Source organism: Panulirus ornatus, chromosome 49 (assembly GCF_036320965.1).
Source record: "Panulirus ornatus isolate Po-2019 chromosome 49, ASM3632096v1, whole genome shotgun sequence".
NCBI classification, from domain to species: Eukaryota; Metazoa; Arthropoda; class Malacostraca; order Decapoda; family Palinuridae; genus Panulirus; species Panulirus ornatus.
In genome coordinates, this window is record NC_092272.1 from 965,001 (window position 1) to 975,000 (window position 10,000).

The 10,000-nt window shown below is 47.7% G+C and overlaps 1 protein-coding gene and 1 long non-coding RNA gene across 2 annotated transcripts in view; both read right to left on the minus strand.

Moving 5' to 3' along the window:
* LOC139764293 (uncharacterized) overlaps positions 1-10,000 on the minus strand; it is a 182,700-nt gene that overhangs the window by 117,712 nt on the left and 54,988 nt on the right. The window lies entirely within an intron of this gene.
* On the minus strand, positions 4,583-5,088 carry LOC139764262 (uncharacterized). The gene is made up of 2 exons (XR_011716330.1): positions 4,908-5,088; positions 4,583-4,875 (listed from the first exon to the last, which is right to left on the minus strand). It is a non-coding gene; the product is annotated as an uncharacterized lncRNA (long non-coding RNA).

Below are 10,000 nucleotides of genomic sequence, written 5' to 3' on the forward strand. Positions count from 1 at the left end.
ATACATTTATTTACTTTTTATTTACTATGCTTAACCGCCGTCTCCCGCTTGAGCGAGGTAGCGCAAGGAAACAGACGAAAGAATGGCCCAACCCACCCACATACACATGTATATACATACACGCCCACACATGCATATATACATACATATACATAGAACGTATACATACATATACATACACAAACATATACATAGACACACATGTACATATCCATACTCGCTGCCTTCATCCATTCCCGTCGTTACCCTGTCCCTTAACCTGTGTTGAAGTAATATTGTCCTTTCTACTGTCTGGGTAGACACACACACACACACACACACACACACACACACACACACACACACACACACACGTTTGCCTGACATAGGCTGGTGTGTGTGTGTGTATGTGTGTGTGTATGTGTGTGTGTGTGTGTGTGTGTGTGTGTGTGTGTGTGTGTGTGTGTGTGTGTGTACGCGCGCGTGTGTGTGTGTACTATTGCCCTTACTACTGTACACACACACACACACACACACACACACACGTTTGCCTGACATAGGCTGGTATGTGTGTGTGTGTGTGTGTGTGTGTGTGTGTGTGTGTACAACATAACAATGACGTAGACCAACTCTCACTGTGGAGGTCGTGGGCGTGGGTGTGTGGGTGTGTGTGTGGGGCAAACCCCAGGTTGAGTCACTGGGCCAATTTTCGAGCCAGAGACGCAATCAATATCGCAAGGTGTGTGTGTGTGTGTGTGTGTGTGCGTGTGTGTGTGGGATGCGCCCTTCTGGCTCGCGAGGTGGCGCCTTCTACGGGGGAGGGAGAGGGGGTGGGGGGAAGGGGAGGGAGGGGGGAAGGAAGGGGAGGGAGGGGGGAAGGAAGGGGAGAGTGGGGAAGGAAGGGCAGAGGGGGAGGGAAAGAAGGGGAGAGGGGGGAAGGAGGGGGAGAGGGGGATAGAAGGGGAGAGGGGGGGAAGGAAGGGGAGGGGGGAAGGAAGGGGAGGGGGGAAAGAAGGGGAGGGGGGGGAAGGAAGGGGAGAGGGGGGAAAGAGGGGGAAAGGGAGGGAAAGAGGGGGAGGGGGAAAGAGGGGGAGGGGGGTGTCAGAGGTGCTGGGGGAGGGAGGGAAGAGGAGGGAGGGAGGGAGGGAGTCAGAGGTGCTGGGGAGGGAGGGAGGTGAGTCACAGTGGCTGGGGGAGGGAGGGGAGGGAGTCAAGGTGCTGGGCGAGGGAGGGAAGGAAGGGTGAGTCAGGGAGGTGAGTCACAGGGGCTGGGGGAGGGAGGGAGGAGGGAGTCAAGGTGCTGGGGGAGGGAGGGAAGAAGGAGGGAGGGAGGGAAGGAGGGGTGTGAGTCAAGGTGCTGGGTGAGGGAGGGGTGAGTCATAGGTGTGGGGAAGGAGGGAGGGAGGGGAAGTCGGAGGTCCTGGGAGAGGGAAAGGGTGAGTCAAGGTGATGGAGGAGGGAGGGACGGGAGAGTCAGAGGTGCTGGAGAAGGGAGGGAGGGAAGGAGGGAGGGAGGGGAGAGTCAAGAGGTGCTGGAGGAGGGAGGGGAGGAGGGAGGGAGGGGAGAATCAGAGGTGCTGGAGGAAGGAAGGATGGAGGGAGGGAGGGAGGGAGGGGAGAGTCAAGAAGTGCTGGAGGAAGGAGGGAGGAAGGGAGGGAGGGAGGGGATAGTCAAGAAGTGCTGGAGGAAGGAGGGAGGGAGGGAGGGAGGGAGGGGAGAGTCAGAGGTGCTGGAGGGAGGAAGGGAGGGAGGGAGGGAGGGGAGAGTCAAGAGGTGATGGAGGAGGGAGGGAGGGAAGGGAGGGAGGGGAGAGTCAGAGGTGCTGGAGGGAGGAAGGGAGGGAAGGAGGGAGGGAGGGGATAGTCAGAGGTGCTGGAGGAAGGAGGGAGGGAAGGAGGGAGGGAGGGGAGAGTCAGAGGTGCTGGAGGAAGGAGGGAGGAAGGGAGGGAGGGAGGGGATAGTCAAGAAGTGCTGGAGGGAGGAAGGAGGGAAGGAGGGAGGGAGGGGAGAGTTAGAGGTGCTGGAGGAGGAAGGGAGGGAGGGAGGGAGGGAGGGAGTCAGAGGTGGAGTCACACACCTGACGCAGGTGGAGTCACATATGAGAAGCAATCACCCCTTCCACACACCCATTCCCCTCCCATCAACCCCTCCCTCCTACACCTAGACCCATTTCCATTGCCAGAAATAGTTGGGCAATGGCCCATCACCATCTCCGCAGCCAAGCCCCTGCACTCAATTCCACCCACGGCGTTTCGATAGCACACCGCCCCCCATATACCACCTCAGCCCGACTTCATTCTATCCCACGCACGCCTCTCACCCTCTTAAAATGTTCGAGCCCCGACATCCCCTAACAATCCAACTTAATTCCATCCCATGCATGCCTCTCACCCTCCTGAAATGTTCGGGCCCCGATACCCCCTAACAAACCAACTTAATTCCATCCCATGCATGCCTCTCACCCTCCTGAAAATGTTCGAGCCCCGATACCCCGTAACAAACCAACTTAATTCCATCCCATGCATGCCTCTCACCCTCCTGAAAATGTTCGAGCCCCGATACCCCCTAAAAAAACAACTTAATTCCATCCCATGCATGCCTCTCACCCTCCTGAAATGTCCGAGCCCCGATACCCCCTCACAATCCAACTTAATTCCATCCCATGCATGCCTCTCACCCTCCTGAAATGTCCGAGCCCCGATACCCCCTAACAATCCAACTTAATTCTATCCCATGCATGCCTCTCACCCTCCTGAAATGTCCGAGCCCCGACATCCCCTAACAATCCAACTTAATTCCATCCCATGCATGCCTCTCACCCTCCTGAAATGTTCGAGCCCCGATACCCCCTAACAAACCAACTTAATTCCATCCCATGCATGCCTCTCACCCTCCTGAAATGTTCGAGCCCCGATACCCCCTAACAAACCAACTTAATTCCATCCCATGCATGCCTCTCACCCTCCTGAAATGTTCGAGCCCCGATACCCCCTAACAAACCAACTTAATTCCATTCCATGCATGCCTCTCACCCTCCTGAAATGTCCGAGCCCCGATACCCCCTAACAATCCAACTTAATTCTATCCCATGCATGCCTCTCACCCTCCTGAAATGTTCGAGCCCCGACATCCCCTAACAATCCAACTTAATTCCATCCCATGCATGCCTCTCACCCTCCTGAAAATGTTCGAGCCCCGATACCCCGTAACAATACGACTTAATTCCATCCCATGCATGCCTCTCACCCTCCTGAAATGTTCGAGCCCCGATACCCCCTAACAAACCAACTTAATTCCATCCCATGCATGCCTCTCACCCTCCTGAAATGTTCGAGCCCCGACATCCCCTAACAAACCAACTTAATTCCATCCTATGCATGCCTCTCACCCTCCTGAAAATGTTCGAGCCCCGATACCCCCTAACAATCCAACTTAATTCTATCCCATGCATGCCTCTCACCCTCCTGAAATGTTCGGGCCCCGATACCCCCTAAAAAAACAACTTAATTCCATCCCATGCATGCCTCTCACCCTCCTGAAATGTTCGAGCCCCGATACCCCCTCACAATCCAACTTAATTCCATCCCATGCATGCCTCTCACCCTCCTGAAATGTCCGAGCCTCGATATCCCCTAACAATCCAACTTAATTCCATCCCATGCATGCCTCTCACCCTCCTGAAATGTTCGAGCCCCGATACCCCCTGACAAACCAACTTAATTCCATCCCATGCATGCCTCTCACCCTCCTGAAATGTTCGAGCCCCGATACCCCTCCTTAAAAAACCTATACTACAATCGTTCATCATCTCGATCCTCCTATACCCTGCGTCCTTACACCTATAACACCCAAATCCTCTCAAGTCAATCCCTCTTCACTCATCCTCTCCATACGCTCGAACTATACTCTCTTCCAATTGCCATTTCCACGAGAGAGGGAGACGCGAAATCAACCCAAACTCCAAGGCTCACTTTAGGGAACTGACGTCGAAGTAGAACAGTAGTTAAAGGTTAAACATTTTTTTTGTGAGAACGCTTGACCTATGACCCCCAAGCTTGAACATTGCATGGCCACTATCTAAGGTCAACGTCTCATGTAGGTCAAAGGTCACCATGGGATTGTACCACGAGAACATCTGAGAGAGAGAGAGAGAGAGAGAGAGAGAGAGAGAGAGAGAGAGAGAGAGAGAGAGAGAGAGAGAGAGAGAGAGAATCTATATGGAATTTTTTTTTTCTCAACAAAAACCTGGTCTATTTTTTTTTTTTTTCTTCACTACCAGGTCATTTTTTTCTCTTGCTTTCCTCACTATCTGGTTGATTTTTTCTTTTTTCCCCTCACTATCTGGTCGATTTTTTTCTCTTGCTTTCCTCACTATCTGGTCGATTTTTTCTTTTATTTTCTTCACTACCAGGTCGATTTTTTTTCTCTTGCTTTCCTCACTATCTGGTCGATTTTTTCTTTTTTCCTCACTATCTGGTCGATTTTTTCTTTCTTCCCCTCACTATCTGGTCGATTTTTTTCTTTTTTCCTCACTATCTGGTCGATTTTTCTTTTTTTTCCTCACTATCTGGTCGATTTTTTCTTTTTCCCCTCACTATCTGGTCGATTTTTTCTTTTTTCCTCACTACCTGGTCGATTTTTTTCGTTTTTCCCTCACTATCTGGTCGATTTTTCATTTTTTTCCCTCACTATCTGGTCGATTTTTCTTCGTTATCCTCACTATCTGGTCGATTTTTCTTCGTTATCCTCACTATCTGGTCGATTTTTTTCTTTTTTTCCCTCACTACCTGGTCGATTTTTCCGTCACTACCTGGTCGATTTTTTCCTCACTACCTGGTCGATTTTTTCCCCTCCTCTCCCTACCTGTGCCATCTTCTCTATCACCATCATCAACACTACTACCACCATCTCACCAAAAGATCATTACTTACTATCACCATTCTCAGGCACAACCAGCACCACCCAATTTCAACAGCGCCACGACCAACCCCCATTTTGGACAATATCACCACAACTACCACAATCTGCACCATTTTGGACAGCATCACCACAACCTGCACCATTTTGGACAATATCACAACTACCACAATCTGCACCATTTTGGACAATATCACAACTACCACAATCTGCACCATTTTGGACAATATCACCACAACTACCACAATCTGCACCATTTTGGACAGCATCACCACAACCTGCACCATTTTGGACAATATCACCACAACTACAATCTGCACCATTTTGGACAATATCACCACAACTACCACAATCTGCACCATTTTGGACAATATCACCACAACTACCACAATCTGCACCATTTTGGACAATATCACCACAACTACCACAATCTGCACCATTTTGGACAATATCACCACAACTACCACAATCTGCACCATTTTGGACAATATCACCACAACTACCACAATCTGCACCATTTTGGACAATATCACCACAACTACCACAATCTGCACCATTTTGGACAATATCACCACAACTACCACAATCTGCACCATTTTGGACAATATCACCACAACTACCACAATCTGCACCATTTTGGACAATATCACCACAACTACCACAATCAGCACCATTTTGGACAATATCACCACAACTACCACAATCTGCACCATTTTGGACAATATCACCACAACTACCACAATCTGCACCATTTTGGACAATATCACCACAACTACCACAATCTGCACCATTTTGGACAATATCACCACAACTACCACAATCTGCACCATTTTGGACAATATCACCACAACTACCACAATCTGCACCATTTTGGACAATATCACCACAACTACCACAATCTGCACCATTTTGGACAATATCACCACAACTACCACAATCTGCACCATTTTGGACAATATCACCACAACTACCACAATCTGCACCATTTTGGACAATATCACCACAACTACCACAATCTGCACCATTTTGGACAATATCACCACAACTACCACAATCTGCACCATTTTGGACAGTATCACCACAACTACCACAATCTGCACCATTTTGGACAATTCACCACAACTACCACAATCAGCACCATTTTGGACAATATCACCACAACTACCACAATCTGCACCATTTTGGACAATATCACCACAACTACCACAATCAGCACCATTTTGGACAATATCACCACAACTACCACAATCTGCACCATTTTGGACAATATCACCACAACTACCACAATCTGCACCATTTTGGACAATATCACCACAACTACCACAATCTGCACCATTTTGCACAATATCACAACTACCACAATCTGCACCATTTTGGACAATATCACCACAACTACCACAATCTGCACCATTTTGGACAATATCACCACAATACCACAATCAGCACCATTTTGGACAATATCACCACAACTACCACAATCTGCACCATTTTGGACAATATCACCACAACTACCACAATCAGCACCATTTTGGACAATATCACCACAACTACCACAATCTGCACCATTCTGGACAATATCACCACAACTACCACAATCAGCACCATTTTGGACAATATCACCACAACTACCACAATCTGCACCATTTTGGACGATATCACCACAACTACCACAATCTGCACCATTTTGGACAATATCACCACAACTACCACAATCTGCACCATTTTGCACAATATCACAACTACCACAATCAGCACCATTCTGGACAATATCCACAACTACCACAATCCATTGACAATTCACCACAACTACCACAATCAGCACCATTTTGGACAATATCACCACAACTACCACAATCTGCACCATTCTGGACAATATCACCACAACTACCACAATCAGCACCATTTTGGACAATATCACCACAACTACCACAAATCTGCACATTTTGGACAATATCACCACAACTACCACAATCTGCACCATTTGGACAATTCACCACAACTACCACAATCAGCACCATTTTGGACAATATCACCACAATTACCACAATCAGCACCATTTTGGACAATATCACCACAACTACCACAATCTGCGCCATTTTGGACAATTTCACCACAACTACCACAATCAGCACCATTTTGGACAATATCACCACAACTACCACAATCTGCACCATTTTGGACAATATCACCACAACTACCACAATCTGCACCATTTTGGACAATTCACCACAATCTGCACCATTTGGACAATATCACCACAACTACACAATCAGCACCATTTTGGACAATATCACCACAACTACACAATCTGCACCATTTGGACAATATCACCAACAACTACCACAATCAGCACCATTTTGGACAATATCACCCACAACTACCACAATCTGCACCATTTTGGACGATATCACCACAACTACCACAATCTGCACATTTTGGACAATATCACCACAACTACCACAATCTGCACCATTTTGGACAATCACCACAACTACCACAATCAGCACCATTTTGGACAATATCACAACTACCACAATCTGCACCATTTTGGACAATATCACCACAACTACCACAATCAGCTCCATTTTGGACAATTCACCACATCTACCACAATCTGCACCATTTTGGACAATATCACAACTACCACAATCTGCACCATTTTGGACAATATCACCACAACTACCACAATCAGCACCATTTTGGACAATTCACTACAACTACCATAATCTGCACCATTTTGGACAATATCACCACAACTACCACAATCTGCACCATTTTGGACAATATCACCACAACTACCACAATCTGCATCATTTTGGACAATATCACCACAACTACCACAATCAGCACCATTTTGGACAATATCACCACAACTACCACAATCTGCACCATTTTGGACAATATCACCACAACTACCCCAATCAGCACCATTTTGGACAATATCACCACAACTACCACAATCTGCACCATTTTGGACAATATCACCACAACTACCACAATCAGCACCATTTTGGACAGTATCACCACAACTACCACAATCTGCACCATTTTGGACAGCATCACCACAACTACCACAATCAGCACCATTTTGGACAGTATCACCACAACTACCACAATCTGCACCATTTTGGACAATATCACCAAAACTACCACAATCGAGCTAGCTCCATTTTGGACAATATCACCACAACTACCACAATCAGCACCATTTTGGACAATATCACCACAACTACCACACTCTGCACCATTTTGGACAATATCACCACAACTACCACAATCTGCACCATTTTGGACAATATCACCACAACTACCACAATCTGCATCATTTTGGACAGCATCACCACAACTACCACAATCTGCACCATTTTGGACAATATCACCACAACTACCACACTCTGCACCATTTTGGACAATATCACCACAACTACCACAATCAGCACCATTTTGGACAATATCACCACAACTACCACAATCTGCACCATTTTGGACAGCATCACCACAACTACCACAATCTGCACCATTTTGGACAATATCACCACAACTACCACAATCTGCACCATTTTGGACAATATCACCACAACTACCACAATCTGCACCATTTTGGACAGCATCACCACAACTACCACAATCTGCACCATTTTGGACAATATCACCACAACTACCACAATCTGCACCATTTTGGACAATATCACCACAACTACCACAATCTGCATCATTTTGGACAATATCACCACAACTACCACAATCTGAACGCCTAACCATCACCACCCTATTGCAACACCATCCCCAACCACAATTCTAACACACGAATTGTGTGTTAGAATTGGGGGGGGGGGGGACACAGCCATATTAGATACATATATACACACGCACATATTCATACTCGCTTGCATTCATCCATTCCCGACGTCACCCCCCCACAGAAAACAGCATCGCCAACCCTGCGTCAGCAAGGTAGCGCCAGGAGAAGACCAAAAGAAAAATAAAGGCCACATTCGTTCACATTCACGTCTATTTCTCCCTGCCTGGCCCAAGAATAGGATCTGAAACCTCTGCCTGGCCCAGGAATAGGTTCTGAAACCTCTGCCTGACCCAAGAATAGGTTCTGAAACCTCTGCCTGTCCCAAGAATAGGTTCTGAAGCCTTTCCCTGGCCCAAGAATAGGTTCTGAAACCTCTGCCTGACCCAAGAATAGGTTCTGAAGCCTCTGCCTGGCCCAAGAATAGGATCTGAAACCTCTCCCTGGCCCAAGAGTAGGTTCTGAAACCTCTGCCTGGCCTAAGAATAGGTTCTGAAACCCCTGCCTGGCCCAAGAATAGGCACTGAAACCTCTGCTTGACCTAAGAATAGGTTCTGAAACCCCTGTTTGACCCAAGAATAGGTTCTGAAACCTCTGCCTGACCCAGGAATAGGTTCTGAAACCTCTGCCTGACCCAAGAATAGGTTCTGAAACCTCTGCCTGGCCCAAGAATAGGTTATGAAACCCCTGCCTGGCCCAAGAATAGGTTCTGAAACCCCTACTTGGCCCAAGAATAGGTTCTGAAACCTCTGCCTGACCCAAGAATAGGTTCTGAAACCTCTGCCTGACCCAAGAATAGGTTCTGAAACCTCAGCCTGACCTAAGAATAGGTTCTAAAACCCCTACTTGGCCCAAGAATAGTTTCTGAAACCTCTGCCTGACCCAAGAATAGGTTCTGAAACCTCTGCCTGACCTAAGGTTAGGTTCTGAAACCTCTGCCTGACCCGAGAATAGGTTCTGAAACCTCTGCCTGACCCAAGAATAGGTTCTGAAACCTCTGCCTGGCCCAAGAATGGGATCTGAAACCCCTGCCTGGTCTAAGAATAGGTACTGAAACCTCTGCCTGACCCAAGAATAGGTTCTGAAACCTCTGCCTGACCCAAGAATAGGTTCTGAAACCTCTGCCTGGCCCAAGAATAGGTTCTGAAACCTCTGCCTGGCCCGAGAATAGGTTCTGAAACCTCTGACCGGCCCAAGAATAGGTTCTGAAACCTCTCCCTGGCCCAAGAATAGGTTTAGAAACCCCTGCCTGGCCCAAGAATAGGCACTGAAACCTCTGCCTGACCTTAGAATATGTTCTGAAA